Source organism: Pleurodeles waltl, chromosome 1_2 (genome assembly GCF_031143425.1).
Source record: "Pleurodeles waltl isolate 20211129_DDA chromosome 1_2, aPleWal1.hap1.20221129, whole genome shotgun sequence".
Taxonomy (NCBI): Eukaryota; Metazoa; Chordata; class Amphibia; order Caudata; family Salamandridae; genus Pleurodeles; species Pleurodeles waltl.
The window spans coordinates 1154364375-1154389721 of NC_090437.1; positions in this window are offsets into that span (position 1 = coordinate 1154364375).

The following is a 25347-nucleotide window of genomic DNA, read 5'->3' on the forward strand; positions in this document are numbered from 1 at the left end:
GGCCTACAACAATGCCCTATGACGGACAGCAGATACCTAGACAAACACAGAGTACAATGTTAAGGCATCCAAAGGCTTGTATCTTACTGCAAAATTGTCACAACACAGACACACTAATTGTACCCTGTTTCATTGCAGAGGAACACGGATCTCCTGCTGATCTGCCTGTCCATGAGTTCCCTGATGACATGGATGACGACACCATCAACCTCCCACAAGAGACCATTGACATGGTCCTTGAAAGCCTCCAAACCCCACCTTCAGTCACAAGGAGGAGCACAGAAGAAGCAGCCACCACAGTACAACCACCCGCCACCCCAATTGTAAGACCTGCCAGCTCCAACACAGCTGAGGACTCTGACGACACTGGCACCAGGTTCGAAAGAACTGTCGTTGGGGTCCAGCGGGAGCTGGCCAAGGAGCTGCGGGTGGGGATGCAAAATATGGCAGCCAGCCTTGAGGGGGTGCGTTCGTGCATGTTGTCAACTGCTGATAAGGCAGCTGCAATGCAAGCCAGAAATATTCTCTTGGAGGACATTTTAAAAACACTGAAGGAAATTGGCACAGCTGTCATCCAGTTGACACAACAACTCAAACTGCAAGCCACTCAACGTGTGCACGAATGCAACATAGAACCCCTCAGGGCCGACCTGGCTGCCTACCATCGGGATGTGGCTGCCATTCTGAAAAACCAGCAGGCCCTCCTTGCTGCAGTACTGCCCTTCCTTACTCAACAGGGATCAGCCCCCGGGATGTCTGCCTCCATGTCTTCTAACACTGAGGTGTGTGTTGCCCCTTCACAACCAACAACAACAAGGACACACCAGGCAACACACACATCAGAAAAAGAAGACATGGAACAGATAACATTCACACGCAAGAGTACCCGGAAGCCCTAGTCCCTGCACCATGCCCTACTCTGACCAAGGTCCTACGTTTTGACACATGCCAGTCTCACTACAACTAACCTCAATGACTGTTCGGCAATCCACTGTATGACTTGTCCACCTTGCCAGTGAATGTTTCTCTCCTACCATTTGGCATTTCATGTTCCTCTGCACTGTCTGTGACATCACCCCAGCATGTCAGGAGCATCATCCACACCCCTTCTGTAGGATCACCATGTAATAATACACCAGAAAGGAGTCAGCAAACATGGTGAATGGACATTTTGCACAACACCACTTATAAATAAATATCACTTGCACACCTATTGTGTCTCTGTGTCATTTCAAAATTCAACTGTGCAGTAGATAACTCCAAAGTGGCTGTGTGGAAACCATGTCGATTCTCTATACTACTGTCCTGATTTCATGTATACTGAATCATCTGTGCAGTGGCCAGGATTGCATCATAGCTTTACTATACTGAGGAAAATAACTGATGAAGGGACCAAGGACACACAATCATGCTGTGTTGGACAGAATGATGCACCATCTATAGCTATTCTACACAACTAATGGTGGCTGAGAAATGTAGGCACCATGCAATACTAAAATTTTAAATTATGCTGTAGAATGAAAGGAATGATAAACAAATTACACTGCATCAATCACCCTTACGGCGTATACTTCCATGAAGGAAAGTCATGCTGAATCAGTACACACATGATGTAGGTCAGCAATGATAGCAACAAGACAAGAGTGTGAACAAATCATCATCTATAAAGCTCTCCCTGAACTTCACAATGCTGTCCGACCTATCTATTTACCTACAATAACAAGTCTGGAAGCACTCTTTGTGAAGTAGGATACATACCAACCCCAAACCTTGATGATCAATGCACACTACCAATGGTGGCTCTCCAACATGGTGGATACTTACCAAGTTAGCACACGGGTAGCTGGCATGTTAAACCTCATAAGCCTGGGGATAGGGAACATGGAACACAAATGTCATACTTAACATTTCTGCTACACTGATGTCAAGGCCATGAAAAGGTAGCACCTAACGCATCAGGTAAAGGGTTAACAAATTTTTTATTTAAAAGTAGTAATAAAAGAGGCAACTAAGGGAAAGGTAAACCTACACTAATCTAACCTGACTACTACTAACCCACAACTGTCCCTAACTAACCTAAGCTAAACTTACTCTACACATGTAACGAAACGATCTAAACATCAACCCCCCACCCACCATTAAGAGACAAGACACATGCAGGACAACACTTACTAACCTACACACATACTATACTATCCTAAACAAACATATATTTTTTTGTATTTTTTATTTTTTATATTTTTTTATTTATTTATTAAACAGGAATCCCAACATTGCCACCCACCCACACAAAAATATTAGATAGAAAGTATAAGGACCCCCCACCCTCTTACCTAACACTAACTAAGCTAATTACCTATACTTATCCTATAACTAACCCCCCAAACCCAACTAACAGTATGAAAAGAGGAAAGAGGGGAGAGGGGAGGGGTAAAAGTTCAGGAGGGCAAAATAACTAAAGATTTGCCCTCTGAAGTGTGCGCCGGATGGAGCGCACCTTCTTTTTAACCTCCGCCATGTGCTCCGTCAGGTTGTCCACCTTTTGAATTAACCTGTCCAGTTTCCTAGACAATGCCTGGAAGGCTGCAGGGTCAATTGGGGGGGTCACTGCTGGTCTGCGTGCCGGTGGAGGTGGAGATTGTTGCTGGAGTGGAGTGGCCACGGGACAGCCCTGCTCCCAACACACGGCTGGGTCCAGGTCTTGAGGAAGATGGCTGGTCCGTCGCTGGGTCCCCTTGGGCAGACCTGGTGGTTGTAGGTGGCCCCGTTGGTGGAGCCTGTGGTGTGGCATACCACGCCCCGGAGGCCCGATCGGAATTGTATCTGCGGGCCATTCTCCGATACCCACACTGCACCTGCAGGATGTGCCTGTACCTCATTGCCCTGCGCTCAAAATGGTTGCGCTCTGCGGCACTCAGGTTTGCAGCTGTGAAGAGAAAAGGGAAATATTGAGCATTGAATTTACAGTGGGTTGAATCCCACAATGGCTCATTTGTCCATTACTAGAAATATATTGTATGCAGCAATTGTTACAACATAGTTCACGGAAATGCTCAGAGGAAGTACATGTGAATCATGCATCCCTAAGGTCATATCACACCTAGCATATCCATGTCTCTACATGATGGATGACATCACCCTAAACTACTCATCCAAATCATACCTAAGGCATTTGACATTATGGCACCAGCTCTTCCGCATACTGACTTCAGTACATATGTCATTCTATGTGATTACACTCACACTCCTCACTCAATAGCATTTTTAATTAGTTGTGTGCTAAGATTGAACCCCTGGCCCAGAATCATGTGTCCACACTAGGTGTCAGATGTAGGAATTTAGGAAAATTAACTAGCAAATTGCAAAGCAGAACGGTGTCTCTGACACCGTCTGCGAGTCGCTATGGGGTCCCTAAAACCCACCTCATGAACATCAATGATGTGGGTTCCAAGTTGCCCCACCTTAGCAACATGGGCACTCACGGGGATGGTGGCCTGCTGGGACCAGCAGAACTCCATAGACGTGACTGTTTTTAAATTAAGCAAGTTATTTCTCCCCAAGTGTAGGCCGTTTACCGGAAAGAAAAATGAGCTGCAATTATTTTTAAATCACAACAATTGTACTTGGAAATTTTCACGGTAATTATTGGTCCCTTAGACCACTGGCTTTTTTGCGCAGGATTTTTTTAGTCCACTCACAAAGGCTGAAGCTTTACAATGAGGACCCCTTCCAGTCAGCAAAGTGGTTACCATCCACTTCAAGTGGATGATAACAGCTACTCACTTTGCAACCACGTACTCGGTTGCAAATGGGATTGCCTACCACTGTGATTTGCAAGTAGGTCTGGTAAAACCCTTCATTATATCAATTTTGAAAAGCATTTTACTCATATGTACATGACCACCAAAGACATTTTGGATTAGGAAACAGACGTTTGCAAATCCCACACAGATATTTATGCCATTTGCAACGTGTAGACATTTTTCTCACTCTGGCCCAAGGTACTAACTCAAGTCACAAAAGGTGTTAAGTACGTGTAACATACTGGTTGCTACAGTCCTAGGTACCCTGTTTCACAGTAACATCCCAGTCTTTGTGGGTGGTGTGGGAAGAACAACCAACAATCCCATGTTCAATGCACACCCAGGAGTGTACAGAAAGTTCAACAATTATGTGCCTTCAAACACAACACCTATGAAGGGCTAGCAACACGTTGTAGTCAGCCCAACCTTGTCACATCCCAGGTCCACACATGTCAAAATGTTATGACTTAGCCCAACATAACATACTATTAGTGAGGCATGTTTAACAACACACACAGGGGACGTAGTACACCCATTCACATGATTCAACTGAACACCTAGGGCATTGCACTCAAGTCACACACACTTCGAGTTCACCTTGTGGAAGTACATGCCCATGGAAGATCCAACCTACAGTGTACACAGTCCATCCTCAACTAGGAAGAAGCACTTGTCATCAATGCCATGTGCCTAAGCTATCTGGGAGACTGTCAGTCTGATATGCAGACTCAGTTCATGGCAAGTCCCTGACCAAGTCTAACATTGACCAATCTATTCGAAATGAGTCATACCATTCCCAATTGCCCCATAATTGAATGGGCTACAGCCCCTCAATCTGAGAGATGACTACGTATTGCTTTGCAGAAACATAATTCTAATTTGATATCACACTAAAAGAACAAAGCCAATGAACGGCCAGCACATCAAATCATGAATTCTCTTGAACACACAGTAATCCATCATGCGTCATTACCAAACAATGTAAATAGCACTCAGGCGACACTCACTGTAGGTATCGGGGTCGTCAAAATGGGCCACCTCTCCCACGGTGTACGGGGCTGGTCCACCTGTAAAGCATGAAACAAAGATTATACTCAGACTGGGTGAACGGACAAAAGATTTCTGTTACAATGACACTGTGTGAAAATGACATGGTAATGATAGACTTTCACACATGCTCATCCTGCATGGATCACTTTGTATTCAACATTAACATTGGATGAGTCTCCTGCTCCAGTGTCACACCCTACTACACTCATGCAGTGGTCAGGACAGTCAGGTGTCGTCCAAGTTAATCCTCCATTAGTATGCCCCAACAATAATGTTATCCATACATCTCAGCATGTGCATCCCGAGAGACATTCCAAAACTGGTTCCATGAGGACTGCATGACCACTCACAATTAAACAGGCTATTTGGACAGGGTCAACAGACAGCAAACAGACACACATGTGACATATGTGTGAACAACATGACTAACTTCATGTGACGTGACGGCAACACACATGTATAGCATCATCATGTGTTTCCAATTTTCTGTCTAGCTATGGCGTCTGCATATGTAGGTATGTTGTTTCTACATGACGTATTCACTGGCCATTATGACCAGTGGAGTACAAATAGAGCCGTTCACGTGTTGCTTTTCTGACACAAAGGCAACACTACATTACATGCAGCTACAGGCATCTGGTATGTGTTGCAAAAATGATCCATCGGACTGGTAGCATAGGTCTTCATACACATTCTGCAACAAATACACATTAGGACACATATGGATACCTTTGTAGCGCAGCATTTGAAACATTTTGGGACGCAGAGAGGGGGCGACTTAGCATAATACAAATAGATGTTGAATTTATAAAGCTGTCATTGCGTGTACATGTGTTGCAAGAATGGGGATTAATGTGTATAACCATGGGCCTAGGTTTCTCTGGCATTACACACACTCAGCTACTTATTTTGCAGATTCGCTAACAATCATCACATGTTCACACACCGATTTCTGTCATTCCCATGTAATTGTTTTTTACTCACCAACATAGCCACCAATCTGGAGTCCCAGGTGGTCCAGCAGGTCCTGTTCCCTGGTGATCAGATCTGCCCAGCGGTGCTTGAGTTGGTGTACATTCCTGAGACTCCCATAGACCCGAACCAGGTGATGGCGCACCTTCTCCTACCGGATTTTCCTGGCCTCCGTGTGATACCCCTGTATCACACGGCCCCCAGCTTCCAGCATTAGTGGGAGGAAATGGCTTACGAGCCATATGAACCCCCCCAATTCGTCTTCCCCCATCCTGGACAGGCGAGCCTACCTGACATATTGAGAGGGATAAGAATGTACCAACAAAATATAAAATATAAAGGGGGAAATGGGGAAAGGTAGAGGTGTGAAAGAAAAAGGAGAAGTAGAAAAATAGCCCAACTAACCCCCCAAACTATGCTACCCACAACAGACTCCCACAGACAATACAAACTATCACAGGTATAGACAAAATAACACTAAACAGACTGAGACAATGTGATACAACAATAATAGATTGACACTAAGACAAAATACAAGGCACACAGGACACTAGAGCAGTAAAACACAGGACAACACCTTTCACACAACCACACAGTCTAGAGAAATCTGAGACTGCAAAGTGAAAGTGAAAGTTACCTCCCAGTACAGATTTTGTAAACAGGATATCCTATTACATCACTTCCTGCATAAAATGGCCGCCGTTTTTATTTTCCCGTTATGCGTCATATTTTCACGCATACACAGTTGTGCGTCAATTTTTTATGACGCATTACAGTGCACATGATGCGGTGTGAAAAAATATGATATGAATATTAATAATTAATACTGTACATGAAATGACCAATATATTGTGCTTGTAGCGTCAATTTCACCACGCATACATCATGGGTGTCGTTTTTTTTTACACGTACAGTGGTGCACATGATGCAGACTGAAAAAATATGTTATGAATATTAATAATTAATACTGTACATGAAATGACCAACATATTGTGCATGTAGCGTCAATTTCAGCACGCATACATCATGGGCGTCGTTTTTTTTACACGTACAGTGGTGCACATGATGCGGAGTGAAAAAATATGATATGAATATTAATAATTAATACTGTACATGAAATGACCAATATATTGTGCATGTAGCGTCAATTTCACCACGCATACATCATGGGCGTCGTTTTTTTTACACGTACAGTGGTGCACATGATGCGGAGTGAAAAAATATGTTATGAATATTAATAATTAATACTGTACATGAAATGACCAACATATTGTGCATGTAGCGTCAATTTCACCACGCATACATCATGGGTGTCGTTTTTTTTACACGTACAGTGGTGCACATGATGCGGAGTGAAAAAATATGATATGAATATTAATAATTAATACTGTACATGAAATGACCAACATATTGTCCATGTAGCGTCAAATTCACCACGCATACATCATGGGCGTGTTTTTTTTTACACGTACAGTAGTGCACATGATGCAGAGTCAAAAATATTGTGGATGTAAATAATATTTTGAAGGCGAAATATCAAGACACTTTTGGATACATTTGTATCTGACTCTGCATTGTGTGCACTCATGTACGTGAACAAATTATGACGGCCATGCTGTATGCGTAGAATATGGAGCAAATTTATCCAAATGTCTTCATGTGTTTAGCTTTGGAAAGGTGATTTGTCATGGTCAAACGGTGCGATGTGAGACACATTTGTGTTTGTATATGACAAATGTCCGTACTTTTATGTATAGACGGCCTTCACACTGTGATGTTTGGGATACGTTAACTAATGTATTGACCATATTTGACAACATATTTGGTGTAATTGCTGATGGTTATTTTGAAATGATGTTTTTGTTACCATTATGTATTCCGTCTCCAAAATGTGCCTACCTTTATGATGGGGATGCTTTTATCTATAGTCCTAACAGGGAGTGGGAGAGTCACTTTCAGTTTTTATGGGGCTGACCATGTCCCATTATGATTTTGTGTTTCATATTTGTGTAGGACTTGTGACATGGAGGCCACACATGTGCCTTATGCATGTGTTTAGTTCACAAGTACATGATTCTTGTATGTTTTGGGGGTGGTAGAGGTGGAGTTAGGCCCCCAGCACCCTAGGATTTGACCATCCAGAATAGCTACTGTATCCATGGAGTATTTTTATCATATCATGGCAAACCTGCAGCAGCGGGCGAATGTAAGGCCATATGGTATGAATGACTGTTGACCATTCATTCATCTCATTAGCCCATTTGACGTTTGCAGTAATGATGATTTGGAGCTAAGTTGCATACCATTTTCATATGACTAAGTTTGCAAGACTCTCAGCGTTCACGATGTGATAATGCGAATAATTTTTTGCTTGTCTGTGTCCCTTTCTGCATAAACTGGTTTAGTGTCATGTTACAATCTTCCTGCTAGGTTCAAACTGGGACACAACTGTGATGGTCTACTTTCAAATATTAGGTTGGTTGTATGACATATGTGTACATGTGTGTGGGAATGTGGATCCAGTATGACCTGTCTGTGTGTATGTTGTCACTGTAACTTCAAGGTCTCCTCCTGAGTTAGTGGCAGCTGATGTTGTTGCAATTGTGTATTGCTCACATCATACACTTGAGAGAAGCCATTGATGACATGTTCACGTACACATGGATGGTCCCACCCTGTCTCTGAACACGTGTGATGTGACTTTCAAATGATCTCCAATTTTGGGCTGGATGAGAGACTGTTTCAGTTGTTTGGATCCGGCATGTGTAATTGTCACATTTGTACTCTTGTTGGGCTCTGTGTATGGTAATGTAACATGTCACATCCTACCCTCTGTGCATACAGTTGTGATGTTTATTTTTGGTGTGATGAATTTGAATGGCATTCTTGATCAATGAGACGACATTCATCTTCAGCTATTTCAAACTAAAGGTGGTCAGAAATGAATAGGCCAAAGCATGATGTGGTGTTTGTTATCTGTGTTTATTTACAAGTGTGGAATACAAGTGATTATAATAACTTAAGTAAAAAAATTGTTCACAAGCTGTTGGCGCCTACGCACTCCTGCTGCGGTGTTAGGTTGTTCCCCCTCCTGTTGCAGGCCAGCATCCTCCTCATCATCATCCTCAGGCATGTCTGGGTCCGGTTCAAGTAGGGGAATGTTCCTTTTTACACAAATATTGTGTAATATGGCACAAGTGAGTATGATCTTGCAGACCATCTCTGGGGAGTATAGTAGGCTTCCGCCAGTGATGTCAAGGCAGCGGAACCTTGACTTTAGGATCCCAAAGGTCCTCTCCACAATGCTGCGTGTCCTCTTGTGGGCGTCATTGTATGCCCGCTCAGCAGCAGTATTTGGGTTCCCATATGGTGTCATTAGCCAAGGCTGGATGCCATACCCCTGATCAGCTGAAAGAGAAACACAGAATGGTATCAATTAGATGTAGGAGGCACTGTTGTACGTATCTTTGATGGCAGTAGTTGTGTTGTGTTGTCGGTGACTATTTTGTGTACTAATGTGACAACCTATGGTTGTTGGTGGAAACTTTGGCATTGTTTTTTTTCCTTGGCTGAGCAAGTGTTTGTTGTCTAACTGTTTGTCAGCAGGATGTATTGGTTTCTCAAGTACAGTGTGCCCTCCCTTGCATTGTGACTTGTGACACAGGTGTCCGTGTGTCCTCACTGGGGGTGTGATGATAGTTCCATGCAGAGTTGAAACATGAAAGGGTATTAGAAACGTTCATATGAACATACCCAGGCCATCCCATCCCTTAAAAGTTATGCATTGTATTAGTGTACAGGTTATTGTGAGACTTCCAATTTGCAAGGTGACATTTAGGCAACCACAGTCATGAATGTCTTCACACTAAGCTGTGGAGTAAATTCAAATGTGTGAGAGGTTCAATGGTGACTTGTGACACATGGCTAGTGATGTGAGGACCTCAGTGTGTTCCTGTCTAGGTGTTGCTATTGTGGTGTATGTGTTGTTTATCCTAGAGGGTTTCTGTGCAGTGAGTATATAAGTAGATTTTTGTCCTTACCAACAATTAGTCCATTGCCATACCGTCCATCCTGGAAGTGTTGGTTGATGGTGCAGTGACGGAAGATGAATGCGTCATGTACACTCCCAGGATATTTAGCCACAATGTTGCTGATCAGTCCTTGGTGATCGACTATGGCCTGCACGTTGATGGAATGTGTGTGCTTCCTGTTGCAGTAGAGGTGTTCACTCGCAGCAGGTGGCACAAGGCGTACGTGTGTGCAGTCGATTGCACCAAGGACGTGCGGAAAGCCACTGATGGCGTAGAACCCCTGTTTTGTTTCCTGCTGCTTCTGTACTGTGTTAGGGAAGCAGATGTGGCGGGGTGTCAGTCCAATGATGGCATCCAGTACTTTAGGCAGGAATGCGGAGAAAGATGGTTGTGAGATTCCACCAACCAGGGCACCAGTTGTCTGAAACGAGCCACTTGCCAGCAGGTGAAGTACGGCAAGCAGCTTTGTTTCGGTTGGGATAGTGCGTGGAGTCACTAAAGTGGGGGCCAATTGCTGTTCAATATTTGTCAGCAGCTGCTGAATGGCCTGCCAGTTCAACCGGTACCTCTGGATGATGTCTCGTTCCCTGAGGCCATGCAGGGTTGTTCTTGGGCGGAATATCCTCTCCTGCCTTCTGCGCTGTCTTTGGGGTCCCTGCTGTTGTTGTTGTGGCTGCTGTTGTTGCTGCAGGGCTCTGCGTCTACGTGCACGTTGAAGAAAAAGCACCTCCATGTCTCCCTGTTGCTGCTCTGCTGCTCTGCTGCTCTGTTGTTTGTTCTGTGTGTTCTGATTAAGTACAGGTGTGTTTGCCCCATTTTAACGCCTGCCCTGACCCAGGCGTTAAAATTTCACGATATTCGTGCTTTGCGCCGCCTGCCGCGCGGGAGTGATTTTTGCCCTGGAGCATAAATACCACGCACCGCTATGTGCGTCTGTTTTTGGACGGGAACGCCTACCCTGCATGTCATTAACGCAGGGCGGGGTGCCGCTTCCAAAAACTGGCGCACATAGCGCCTTTTTCCTGGTGCGCCGGATCGGGCATCAGGGTTTAAATATGGGGCAACGTTTGTGCTGAAAGTGCGTCAAAATTTTTGACGCACATTCGGCGCAAACGGAGTATAAATATGCCCCCCAGTATTTAAAGGCTTCTTCATTTTTTGCTCGAACACGACACACCAAAATTCGGCTTGCGACCTATTAGCGGGTAGGGACCAACGGTTTGGGAAACACTGTGGCCTGTATTTATACTTTTTGACGCTAAACTGCGCTAACGCAGTTTAGCGTCAAAAAGTTTTGCGCCGGCTAACGCCATTCTGAAGCGCCATGCGGGCGCCGTATTTATTGAATGGCGTTAGCCGGCGCTAGCAGACCGGCACTGCCTGGTGTGCGTGGAAAAAAAACACGTACACCAGGCAGCGCCGGCGTTGGGGAAAATGGCGTTAGGGGGTCTTAAAATGGTGCAAGTCAGGTTGACGCCCAAAAATCGCCTCCACCCGATTTGCGCCATTTTTAACGACGCCCAGACGCCATTTACATGACTCCTGTCTTAGTGAAGACAGGAGTCATGCCCCCTTGCCCAATGGCCATGCCCAGGGGACTTCTGTCCCCTGGGCATGGTCATTGGGCATTGAGGCATGTAGGGGGGCACAAATCAGGCCCCCCTATGCCAAAAAAAAATATAAAAAAAATAAAAAATTATACTTACCTGAACTTACCTGAATGTCCCTGGGATGGGTCCCTCCATCCTTGGGTGTCCTCCTGGGGTGGGCAAGGGTGGCAGGGGGGGTCCCTGGGGGCATGGGAGGGCAGCTGTGGGCTCATTTTGAGCCCACAGGTCCCTTAACGCCTGCCCTGACCCAGGCGCTAATATCCGGCGCGAATGCGGGGTTTTTTGCCCCGCCCACTCCCGAACGTGATTTTTGCCCGGGAGTATAAATACGACGCATTTGCGTCGCAGTCATTTTTTTAGACGGGAACGCCTACCTTGCATCTCATTAACGCCTGGAAGGCGTTCACGCAAAAAAATGACGCTCTTTCCTCATACTTTGGCGCTAGACGCGTCTAACGCCAAAGTATAAATATGGCGTTAGTTTTGCGCCGAATTTGTGTCGAAAAAAACAACGCAAATTCGGCGCAAACGGAGTATAAATATGCCCCTGTGTTCGAATCAAGTGTAAAGAAGCTAGCATGTGTGGCTTCGTCGAAATTGTGTTTTTGTGAGCTCTGCTTACTTCCAAATAAAGCGTCTTTTTCGCAACTAAAGCGAAAGTCAGGAGTCAGCCTTTTCACTGTTTCGCATTTTAAATGTTATTTCACATATTTTCCTATGTTTAATTTATTGCACTTTCAATGTCGGATAATTGGTGCTCCAAAATACTGAAAGGTATTTGAATATGAATAGCCTTATTCATTTCCCATGCTAATAGAACAAAATGCAGTTATGGCCACACAGTCATGGGACTCCTTTCATCTCATTCAATGCTCATTTTGTGTTACAAGTTTGCCTTCATAGTTAAAATATCACAAACAGTGTTCACTGTAATGAACAGTTACAGAAATACTTAATGTGTTTAAATATTTAACCGGAATGTGATTTTCATTCATGCCTCCAACCTTGTTTGAATATGAAACTTCTCTAAATTGCACAGTGATTATAGCACCATAAAAATTAAACCACAGTTTCCTCGTAGGCCCTCGGTAATTCATGCTTCATTTACTGAATATTTGCCATTGAGCACTCACTTTGTATTTGTGTGTTTATTCTGAACTAGAAGACGTAAAACACAAGTCTTGTTCAATAAAGACTACTGTATAAATTAACTTTCTTCCTTCTTATTTTTACCCTTGACCATACGTCTTTTTCTACTAGAGACTCACTATTTTGTAGTTTCAAGTAACGGCGTTTATTGTGTTTGCGGTTTTTTGATGTTCTTGTAGGTTCTCTGTTTACTTCGCTGGCCTGGTCGCTAAGTCGACCATATCCATAGGTTGACATTTGCTGAACCCTGTGTCACATATTCAAATCAACCTTCTACATCACTGAACTGACAACGAGTTGACATTCACTGCAATCGAGGTACATTCATGTACTGCGTGGCACTAGGATTCGTCATCTTGGAATGGTAGACATAGTTTTGGCTAACAAAGGAAAGATAGGAACAAAGGAAAGGAAGGAAATGCTGTGGACTATGAAAGTGTATTCTGATGGAAGGACATTTAGGACAGCAGAGAACCTATCACATGAACTGTGGGAAAAGTGATCTGTCGATGCCATGATGGCAGAAGTGTCTTGGCAAGTGCTTTGGCCCCTAAACCCTAAAGCTGACACAGGCCCTATTTGTGGCATTATGGTTAGTTATGTCGACTCAGGTGTTAGCACTCAAGCCAAGCATAAGATAATGCAACACATCATGGTCTCTGGGAAATGAGGATCATCAACACCCCTGTTTCCTGCCAACCTACCTACCTGCATCAGTTCCTGATGTTTGCCCTGCTGTGATTTAGGGTTACGTTGAGCAAGGTGAGGTACAGAGGAGAGCGGGTGACCCATACTGGGCATTGTCCCTTCAGCACTGTCTGCGGGTTGGATGCAGCAGCAGTTCTTTGGTTTATTCTATAAAGTGGTTCCCTCAGGACTCGCAAAGGGGCCATAGGGTTACTCAAACGCTGTATTGGCTCTCAAGGTTCAATCTCATTCACAGTTAAGCTTTACACTGTGGTGGCCTGGTCTTTATTTGCCCCTTTTGGATAGTGGCACAGCACAACTGAGACTGGATGGTAAGCAATAACTTAGCATTTATGCATTTTAATCAAAAAAGGGTGTTAGCGTGTCAGACCTTATTAAGTAAACTTACAAGGGAGACGCGTATAGACCGATGTACCTTTTGACTGCGCTTCGAGTTGTTCCCACCATGTTACCCCGTATCAGTATAAATCGATAGCAAATAGCAATCAAAAACATCAATAATCAAAGGAGTCAGTAAATTTGACACACCCTAAGCCTCATCCATGAATAACCACACCTTGATGTAAAAGTTAGAATGTTTATTTACCTATATTAACAATGCTAATGTCACATAACTTAGTCTCAAAATCAAATGATAAACATCCAGAAACAATACTGGCTGCCCAAAGTGCCGAAAGAATCTCGATCTAATCAAAGCTTGAGCTACCACACATTCTAAGGTTACAGTACAAATTAATGGCAAGAATAACTGTGCAAACGAAATAACATACATTTAAATTCAAGAAAGAAAAGACATCAGCTGTTATTACATATAGTGAATTTCATCAGTAAGGACCCTAACTAACATCAGATTAGGATAGCATGTTTCAGCTTCATGTAAAACAATTTAGTCAACACAAATTTGGAAAAACATCTTACTAAGGCTCTGTCAAAATAGGGGTTGGTACCTAAAAACTAAAGCAAATAGACATAACAATCAGCAACATTATCTTATACCTGTCCTCAATATGGTTCAGAAAGCTGTGACAGTCTTTGTCCATAGGATATCAGTTCGTTCAGCACGACATCAGAAGTCAGCATCAAAGTTCAGAAAAGCAAAGACTCTTTAAGTCATAAAATTAAGCATATCTCTTCTCGGGGCGGTCAGGAAAAATAATGGTGAAGTGGCTTTCTCCTCTTGGTGCAGTCTGGCTAAGTTAGATTTCCTAAAACTATTTCCTGTGTCCTTATTGGTCAAACAATCATATGTTTACATTTAGTCCAATGAAATTAAAACTCTAAATCTAAAGTTTTACTACTACATGGTTCACATGTCGATGACTGGCTCCTCTTCTCCTGTTCTCATCATTCGGCTTGTCAGGTATCAATATTGTTGCAGCTTATACTCCAGCCAGTGCATCCATTGTCTTTTCCTGGGAAGGTCACTCTTACACATACTACGATATACAATGTTTTCCTATCTAGTACACCATCTTCTAACAAGCAGTTTCTCGTGAGAATGAACTTCAGCTACGAGCACATGGTCAGTGCAGTGGAAAATCACAATTTAATTCTCTAAGCATCCATTTTATATAATACCAGAAAATGCAGCTTGACATGATAAAACATTATCTACAAAATTCAACACTTAGAATACTTGAATATTCATTAATAAAACTCATTGTTAACAATCCCTCCTCTGATGACTAAGACCCTCATTATGACATTGGTTGTAAGTGCTGCTTACCACCATGCTGACTGCTGCCAACATACCGTGACCGCTGCAGGTATACCGCTACACATATTATGACAAACACATAGAAATCCACCACTATACAGACACACACACAAGTCCATGACACAAAAGGTCAGTGATAAAACGGTGGTAGCAAAACCCACACCGTTATGCCTACAAAAATACGCCCACAGTATTATGACCCATGAATCACCTTGGCAGACATTAAACCGCGGAAAACCATTGGCAGGACAGAACTCCACGCTCAAAATACAAATATACTTACAAAACAACACTACATTGGACAATTTGAACTACACACATCTGACACACATACACACACCATACCCACACACCCACACCAATATAAAACACACACACACATTAACCACAACCCTTTACGGAAAAAAATTGACAACTGAGAGAGAGAAACGCCAGGAGCACCCACTGAATCAGTACCACAGAACACCATCACCCATACACCATCCACGCACCTCACAGCACACACCCCAACACATGACCCCTCACACCCTCATATACACCACACACAGTACACCCATAGCACCACAAAGACACCCCATATTCTCTGAGGAGGAGCCAAAGGTCATGGTGGAGGAAATTATCCGGGTAGAGCCACAGCTATTCGGATTACAGGTGCAGCAGATGTCCATTGCTAGGAAGATGGAGCTATGGTGGAGAGTCGTGGACAGGGTCAACCCCGTGGGGCAGCACCCCAGAACAAGGGATGACATCAGGAAGAGGTGGAACGACCTATGGGGGAAGGTGCGTTCCGTGGTTGCAAGACACCAGATAGCTGTACAGAGGATTGGAGGTGGACCCACACCTCCTCCCCCACAACTAAGAACATGGGAGGGGCAAGTCTTGGCAATCATGCATCCTGAGGGCCTGGCAGGAGTAGCAGGAGGACTGGACTCTGGTAAATCAACTCATTACTACTTTCACTCCCCCTACCTGGATGCCATCACAAACTCCTATCCCTACCCTCACCCCCATCACTCCACCACCTCACATATACCCCACCATCACAACCCACCCATCCAAATACCAAGCCCTGCATGCAACACCAATGCATGGACCCCCATCACAGACCTGCATGGACACCCATCTCCACAGCATGCACACTATTGACAATCATTTAGCCAACCAAATCACAACTCACACAAGCCAAAGCTGCCTTGGTAATAACAACCATAGAAGGAAACATACCCATGCACAAAATGTCACACGCAGACACAATAACACTGCATTTACATCCCCACAGGACCCCCACACAACGTCACCAGAGAGGAAGTGCCAGCAACATCCAGTTCCCCCCCCCAGAAGAGGCCCACAGTGATGACAGGAGCTCTGCACGCCTGGATCAGGATGACCAACCTGGTCCATCAGGGACCTCCGGACAGTCGGTGACCCAGTCACAGTCCCAAACCACCAAAGAGCCTCCCCCCTCAGGAAACACCAGCACAGCACCCACCCAGCGGGCCCATCCCTCTGTCCCCAGGACACGTCAATCAGCAGTGTGACCACCACTACAGGGACCCCAGGCAACCCCACAAACACAGGATGATCAGGGACCTGGGGTCAGTGGCAGTGGGCACACAGTTCAGGGGAAAGAGGCACAGGACAACAGGGAAGCTGGGAGTACTGCTGTGCAACAGGGGGAGAACAGGCCAAGGGATCTGACTCTCCACGAGGCACTCACTAACATCCTGGGAGCATACCACCATTCCCAGGAGACGATGGGCCCGATACTGGCCAAGCTGCAGGTGACCCAGCGGCTGCAGGAGGCACAGTACCTGGGATCAGGGAGGACCTCAAACACATCCACTCCATCCTGGTCACCATTGCAGGGGTGTTAGCAGACATGGCCAACACCATGAAAGATGGCAGTGGCACACCAACGGGTCCCTGACACTAGCCACACCGAAGAACAGCCCTCCACCTCTGCTGACGCTAGTGGACAGGAGGCCTCGCCACAGGAACAACAGGCCACCAGCACCCCTCCCCCTGCAGAAGGAGAACCACCACTCAAAAGGTCCCTACGATCCAGGCAGAAGCCAGAGAACATTGCCAAGACCCCAGCCAGGAAAGAAGACTGCCCTGAATGTCACCCTTGTGTCCCACTATGTCACTCTGTCCACCTTGAACTGCCATGGCCCCACTCCCTATGTCCCCTTGGACAATGCATCTGTGATACCAATAGACTGGACTCTATCCTGGACATTCCTCCACCATCAACCCAGCCCATTGCAATACCCTCTACACTTATTATCACAGAAATAAACACCCTTGGAACTAATACAAGTATGGAGTCTGTCAATTGATTGAAATATGTATTAGTTTAACAAGCTGTAAACATTGCAATTCAAATGTACAGTTATATTTACATAGGTATGACCTGTAGTGGGCAGCAGTAAACACACCAGGAGCCAGAGTGGGGCACAGATATGTGAAAATAGAGATGGCAAAGGGTACAGTAAGTGGCCATAGAAATAGGAAAATCAGGCTGCCATGTACAATGTCCAACACAAAACTGCAATGGAAGGTGAAGTTACAGTGTCTTACCTGTGTGTCACTGGAAGTACTGTTGAAGTATAGTAGTTCTGTTGTCCACATCCTCTTCCTCTGCCTCCTCTTCGTCACTGTCCACAGGCTCCACTGCTGTCACGCGACCATCTCAAGGCTCATCCTCCTGCAGAAAAGGCACCTGGCGTCTCAAGGCCAGGATGTGCAACATGCAACATGCAACGATGATCTGACAGACCTTCTTGGGTGAGTAATACAGGCATCCACCTGTCAGATAGAGGCACCGGAATCTGGCCTTCAGGAGGCCAAACGTGCGCTCAATGATCCTCCTTGTTCACCCATGTGCCTCATTGTAATGTTCCTCTGCCCTTGTCCTGGCATTCCTCACTGGGGTCAGTAGCCATGAGAGGTTGGGGTAACCAGAGTCACCTGTAAATATCGAGGGATACCTCTTAGCTAGACAGTCACCCTTAGGGGCAACCCCACATCCATATACCTACATCAACTGGGTTGGGGACCATGGGCTCACCTATTACCCACACCCTGTGCCTCTGGAGTTGAGACATCATATATGGGATGCTGCTAATCCTCAAAATAAAGGCATCATGCACAGAGCCAGGATACTTTTCATTGACATGGGAGATGTACTGGTCTGCCAAACACACCATCTGCACATTCAGAGAGTGAAAGCTCTTTCGATTTCTGAACACCTGTTCATTTCTCCGGGGTGGGACAAAGGCAATATGTGTACAATCAATGGCACCAATGATGTTGGAGATATGTCCTATTGCAAAGAAGTCAGCCTTTACTGTGGCCAAATCATCCACCTGGGGGAATATGATGTAGCTGCGCATGTGTTTCATCAGGGACAACACTCTGGTCAGCACGTTTCAGAACATAGGCTGTGGCATCCCTGATGCCATGGCCACTGTCGCTTGGAAGGAACCACTTGCCAAGAAATGGAGCACTGACAGGACCTGCACTACAGGGAGGATACCTGTGGGCTGGCGGATAGCTGAAATCAGGTCTGGTTCCAATTGGGCACACATCTCTTGGATTGTGGCCCTGTCAAGTCTGTAGGTTAGGATAATGTGCCTGTCCTCCATTGTCGCCAGGTCCACCAGGGGTCTGCACATGGGGGTATGTCGCCATCTCCTATTCATCCTCAGCGGTTGAACTCTAGGTTGAAAAACGGTGAGCAGATGATCATAATCAAATATATACTTCGATCAATATGCCTTTCTTTTTTTACAGAAACAGTATGTGAACTTGTAGGTCAGTTGATGTGCCTATGTCTGCTGTGACGACGCAGTTAGGTGCCATGGCCTGTGTCCCCCTGAATTGGCGGCAGCCTGACCTGTGAGGAGGGACAAGTGGAAATGAGGTAATTCTGCTGGCGCTGTGCGCCGTTGCGGTAGGCGCTCGATGACTGACGTGCAACACATCATTGGTTATCATTGGGGCCTACGGGTTCCAGGAGCGAATGGTGATGTACGCCTATCTGTTCACTCACTTGCTACCTGACCATCAACAGGAGAGGACCTACACTGCAAGCGCTGCTGTGACCTGTGTCTGGAAGCGACCATGGCTCGAGTGTCTTGGAAAAAGGCCCCTGCCTTCGCTTCGGAGGAGTTGGAGAAACTAGTGGATGGGGTCCTACCCCAGTACCCTTTACTTTATGGTCCTCCAGACAAACAGGTGAGTACACTGTGAGCACGATGCGTGGGGCATGAATGTATGGAGTGCTGTGTGTGTAAGCCTCATGTGGGGGGGGCTGAGGGGTCCTGGGCAGAGTGCTGCATGTTCAGTGGGCAATGTCTGTGCGTAAGGGGATGGGAGGGATATGGTGGGCCATGATTTTACCAGTCTGGACGATATGAATCATACCTTTTCGGCTGTATTTTTTTCTGCAGGTCAGCGCCCATCAGAAAAAGGGTATTTGGCGTGCCATCGCCAAGGAGGTACGGACCTTGGGGGTCTTTGACAGGCGGAGCACCCACTGTTACAAACGGTAGGAGGACCTTCACCGCTGGGCAAGGAAGATGGCGGAGGCCCAGCTGGGGCTAGCCTCCCAACGAGGAAGGGGTGCCCATCGTACCCTGACCCCCCTGATGTTCTGCATCCTGGCAGTGGCCTATCCGGAGTTGGATGGGCGCTTGAAGGCATCACAGCAGCCACAAGGGGGTGAGTACAGATTCCGAATCATCACTTTGCACGCGTTAAGGTGTTACCTGGGTGGGGGATGTGGGTCCTGGTGGGCCCCTAGGCCAGGGGGAACATCGCAGGGTAGGTTCCATTATGGGCAAGCTCAGATGCACTCCAACCCCAATAATGCTAGTGTGCATCTACTACTTGGCAGGGTCCTGTGGGTTTCAGGTGTGCAGCTAATGGTATTAGGTATTGTACCCCATGGCCTGGTGACTAGCATTGTAACTGGTAGTGCATGGCCTAGTGCATAGGGCTGTTCCCTGTGAGTTGTGTACGTCAACGGTAGGGTTGTTACTGGCATTGACCAAGTATATCCTCCGTCTCTTCCCCCCACTTTTTGTTTTGTCACCCTGTCCTTGCGTGCATTAGCATCATCTGGCGGAGGAGCAGAGGCACCGGCGACGGAGGGAGCTGCATCCCACATGGGCCTGGAGGCCGAATCCACTGACGGTGAGGGCACCAGTGGGACGGAGGGCGAGGGGAGCACCACGACAGAGACAGGAGGGGACAGTTCTGACAGCGACACCTCCTCCGATGGAAGCTCCCTGGCGGACAGCTCGGTGCCCACCCCAACTACAGATACAGCCGCCACCCCCGTACCAGCACCGCCCACCCAGCAGTCCCTCAGCGAGTTTCCTGTGCCCGCTCACCCAGGAGGGTGGGCATCTCCTTCGCCCCAGTCACCTCAGGCACTGCCCCAGTCAGCCCTGCTGCCCTCAGTGAGGAGGCTATTGACCTCCTGAGATCCCTCTCTGTTGGGTAGTCAACCATACTGAATGCCATCCAGGGTTTTGCAGGGCATTTACCTGGAGGGTGTTCACTCTGGCATGGCGGCCCAACAGAGAGCATTCCAGGCTCTGGCCAACTCACTGATGGCAGCCATAGTCCCTGTCTCTAGCCTCCCCCCTCCAACTTCCTCTACCCAGTCCCTTTCCCCTCAACCCCAGCCTATCCCAAGCACACCTTAAGAACAGCATACACCCAAATCAACACACAGAACTGGCTCAGGCAAACACAAGCACCACACTTCATCCCACAGGAACTCACACAAGTACCATCCTGATGCAGACACACAAACATCCACTGCCTCCACTGTGTCCCCCTCCTCCTCGTCATCCATGTCCCTCCCAGTTGTGTCTCTACTCACACCTGCATGCACTACATCCTCATCCACTACCTCCATCACCAGCACACCTATCACAACAAGCCACTCACTGGCAGTCACCACCCCCACATCCATGTACACGTCCCCTCTGTCCTCTCCCACTGTGTCTGTGACCCCTCCTCCCAAAGTACACAAACGCAAGCACTCAGACACCCAACAGCCACCCACTTCACAACAGCGTCCAGCCCAGGCACCTGCACCCAAACACACCAGACTGACACCTCCTACCACCACTCCCTCTTCCCCCACTCCCAAACCTTCACCCTCTTCCAGCCCCAGTGTCCAGAAAAGGCTTTTCCTCCCCAACCGTGACCTATTCCCTGCCCCTCCCCCCGTCCTTCACCTTGGGCCAGGGTGGGCAGAACCCAGGCTAGCACCTCAGCCACCCAGTCCAAGGCCACTGTAGTTTCTGCAGCTACTGTAGGTGTGAGAGGCTCCAAGGAGGCACCCGTCAACTAGCAAGGTCAAGAAGGGGACACCAGCCAGCAATGGCAGGAAGACAACACCAGCTGGCAGAAGCAAGGAGGCACCACCATCTGCCAAGGGCAGGAAGGGGACAACAGCTGCCAATGCCAATGTAAAGGGAACTGACACCGCAGGCAGGATGGATCAGGTGCCTGGGGCTGGAGCGGCATCTGAGCAGACAACTCCAGCCATGGCACTTCAGCCATCCGAGGCTACAGGGGAAGGGCTGGAGCCTCCCCCCATCACTGACAGCACCGCCCTCAGCACCTCCGCATGTATCGCCAGCAGCACCACTGCCAGCAGCAGCAGCCCCAGTGGGGAGCCGTCAGAGGCTGCAGGGAAAGGGCTGGAGCCTCCCCTATCACTGACAGCACTGCCAGCTGCACCACCGGCAGCACCACCACCTGCACCGCCAGCAGCACCACTGCCAGCAGCAGCAGCCCCAGTGGGCAGCCGTCCAAGGCTGCAGAGGAAGGGCTGGAGCCTCCCCCCACCACTGACAGCGCAAGTGCCATCCACTGAGCAGCCGTCACCGCCGGCGAGCAGTGTGTAGTCGTGCCTACATGGGCTGTAGTGCGTCCTGGCCTCTGCAACAGCTGTAGGACATCACAGAGGACATGTAGCCCCCTCCAGGAGCAGTGCGTTGTACCATCTTCCAGCTGAGGTGCCCCCCCATTCCCTGTCCCCCTGAGGTGCCTGTGTGTTTTCGACCTGATGCCCCTGCAGTGTTCTCTACGTATTGAGGCAGGAGTCAAGTGTGGCCTTGGCCTGTGTGCTATGGCCCAGTGGGCCACGGATATTTTGGAGTGGGCATTGTCCCTCCATCTGTATATATTGTACATACTGTTTATTGCTTTAAGGACGTAATTTATCAAAATCTTTTATATTACACTCTCTTTAATCAATTCCTTTTGTCCTTGCGTTATTCCTGAGGGGTGGGGGTGGATATGTGATGTTATTGCATCTGGTTGTGTGTATGTTGTTGGGGGTGGGGATGTTGCGTGTTGCGTGTGTGTGTCACTCTCTTTTTCCTCCCCCCTCTCTTGTGTGCTAGATGCAGTACTCACCATGGTCGTCTTCGCCGACGTTCATGTTCCTGGTGTAGGAGGAGGTAGACCAGCATTGGAAATATTTGCAGTTCGGGCTCCATGGAGTCGTGGTTCTTCCTTGTGTGTTGAGAGGTGAGACGTTTCCCTTCAGTGTACTGTTTCCGCCTTGCTTTTGATGCCGTTGGTACCTCCCCGGAAAAGCTGGCGGATTGGTGTGTCATAATAGAGTAGGCGAAACATTGTCTTTCGTCTGGCTGTTGGCGGTTACCGCCGCGATGTTTGTTGCTACCGCCGTGGCGGTGGGAGTGTTAAAGTGGCTGTTTGTGATGGTGGTTTCGGTTGTGGTCATAATTCCATTTTTCTTACCGCCGGCCTGTTGGCGGTATTACCGCCGCTTTATCACCAACCACCAGGGTTGTAATGAGGGCCTAAATGTGTCATCACACTAAATCTCCCCACACAAAGGCCCTCATTACAACCCTTGCGGTCAAAGACCGCCAGGGCTGTTTCGTTGGAAGCACCGCCAATAGGCTGGCGGTGCTTTCCTTCGAATTATGACCACGGCGGAAGCCCCGCGGTCGCACTGCCGGGACCGGGGGTTTCCTACCACTTTGGTCCCGGCGGCTGTAATCCTGCCCAGGGGATTACGAGTCCCCCTCCCACCAGCCTTTTCATGGTGGTATGAACTACCATGAAAAGGCTGGCGGAAAGGGGAGTCGCGGGGCCCCCTGCCACGGCCCCATGGAGCTTTTCACTGTCTGCATAGCAGACAGTGATAAGCGCGATGGGTGCAACTACACCTGTCGCACCGCCGCAACACCGCCAGCTCCATTTGGAGCCGGCTCCCATGTTGCGGCTGACGTCCCCGCTGGGCCGGCGGGGATCTCGAAATGGCCACGGTGGGAGTGCGGCCGCATTGGCGGCCGCGCAGCAGATACAACTTGGCGGGCGCCACTTGCCGCCTGCCAAAGTTGTAATGAGGGCCAAAATGTTTTGAATTTTTGCTAAACAAATTTTACCTTTTCATTTCTTCCCTCCTCTGATCAATTTTCTTTCCCCATGCTCCAATTATGCACATCACAATAATCAATATCCCTTGTATTATTTTCAATATTATCCCTTTCCCAATGTTGCTGAGCCAATTTCCCACTGAAGCAACTCCTTTGCCAACCTTTTCCCAAACACCTGGTTCTTTCAACTCTTTCAAATCAGTACTTTCATTAGTCAGATTAGTAAGTAAGCTTCTAATTTCTTTACTATTATCAGGAATATACAAGCCGCAATGCCTCGAATTAAGCATTTTGGAAACTCCTCCATCTTTTGCTAAAAGAATGTTTAACGCAAGGCGGTTCTGAAGAGTCACCTCAGCCACTTCTGTATCCATTAGGATCATGGCTCCTGAAAAATTTCTCAACATGTTATCCACAATAATAGACAACTTTTGAATCTTTAAAGATTACAGAACAACTCCTACTGAAGGAATCACTGCTCCAAATATATATCCTATTATACCAGAAGGAGACTCTCTCCTCTCTCTACTGTGATATAATTCAGTCATTTTTGGAAATCTTTACAAGTCATCAAGTTGGAATATCTTTGGGAAAACTATCCCCAAGTAGCATGTGCCATACCATCCTCTTGGAAGATGGTAATAAGCATTAGGTTCACAAATGTAATATATACCCAGAATCGCTGGATCCTGTGCAGTCAACATAAATGTCCATTTAGTCTGGAACAAAAACACATGCCTACATTCACTCGTGTCAGTGTTAGATTTAGGTCCATATACACAAAGCTTTCCTAAGTGTTGTACATCTAAAGCTAATTTCTCTTGTGTCTTTATTTCACTAAAAGCATAATCATTTCTAAAATTCCTTTTCTCTAAACCCTTTTCTAATTTCTAAATTAGTAACTTTCTCCTCTCACCTGTGTGATCTAAGAAGCTCCTTTCTACAGGTGTAAGCAAGCATGTCAGATTATTCTTGTGCGCATATGCTGTTCCAAAAGTTAATGTGGGCTTGAAGAAACCTCTTACTAACACAATGGCCCTCAGTATGAACACGGTGGTAAACACCACTCCGCCGGCGATGGCGGTAACAACTGTCAACAGTCGTGCGGTCTCGACCACCAAATTATGAACCACTTTATAAACAAGCAGCCTGAAAACCACTCACCGCCAGCAGAGGAGTGCCGAAAATGATGGAAGAGCCCGCCCACAGACCGACAGAAAGGCCCTACCCGCCTATCAAATAATGAAGCACTAGACCACCGTCAGTTCCGGGGCGGGAACCACCACCACGCAAAGCCAGGAGGAAACAAACCAAATATAAGGAAAAACTCACTGGAGGCTCACACAAATCGCCGAAGCAGACATGGATAGAGAGTTGCAGATCATGCCAGCCCTGCATACCTCCACGACCGAGACCGCCGGCGAAGACGACGACAGTAAGTACTGTAACCTACTAAAAAAGAGAAGAAAGGGCACAGTTACATACCCACCCTCTCCACTCACCCTGCAACGCTCCCACAACCCTTCACAGCAGCACAAGCCATACACCCCACAGCAAGAGGTACTTACCCTACACAAGGCAAATCCAACCTGCCCAAAGTACACACATGTGCTCAACACCCCCAAACAATGAAACGATATACCACGGATCCAGAGTGTGCCATAAACAACACAGGCCACACATTAACTTTTATTCTGCTCAACATAAGTGCATATAAGGCCAATGGCCAGTCCAGAGTAAAAGAAGTCCGATGGGCCACAATGGCCCCAACTTGACTCCCACAAGTGCAACAGTACTCCACCTCATAGGGGCAACAATGGGGCATCCAGGCACCTCAGGGAACAGGGGCAGGGGGTGTTGGGGGTGGGG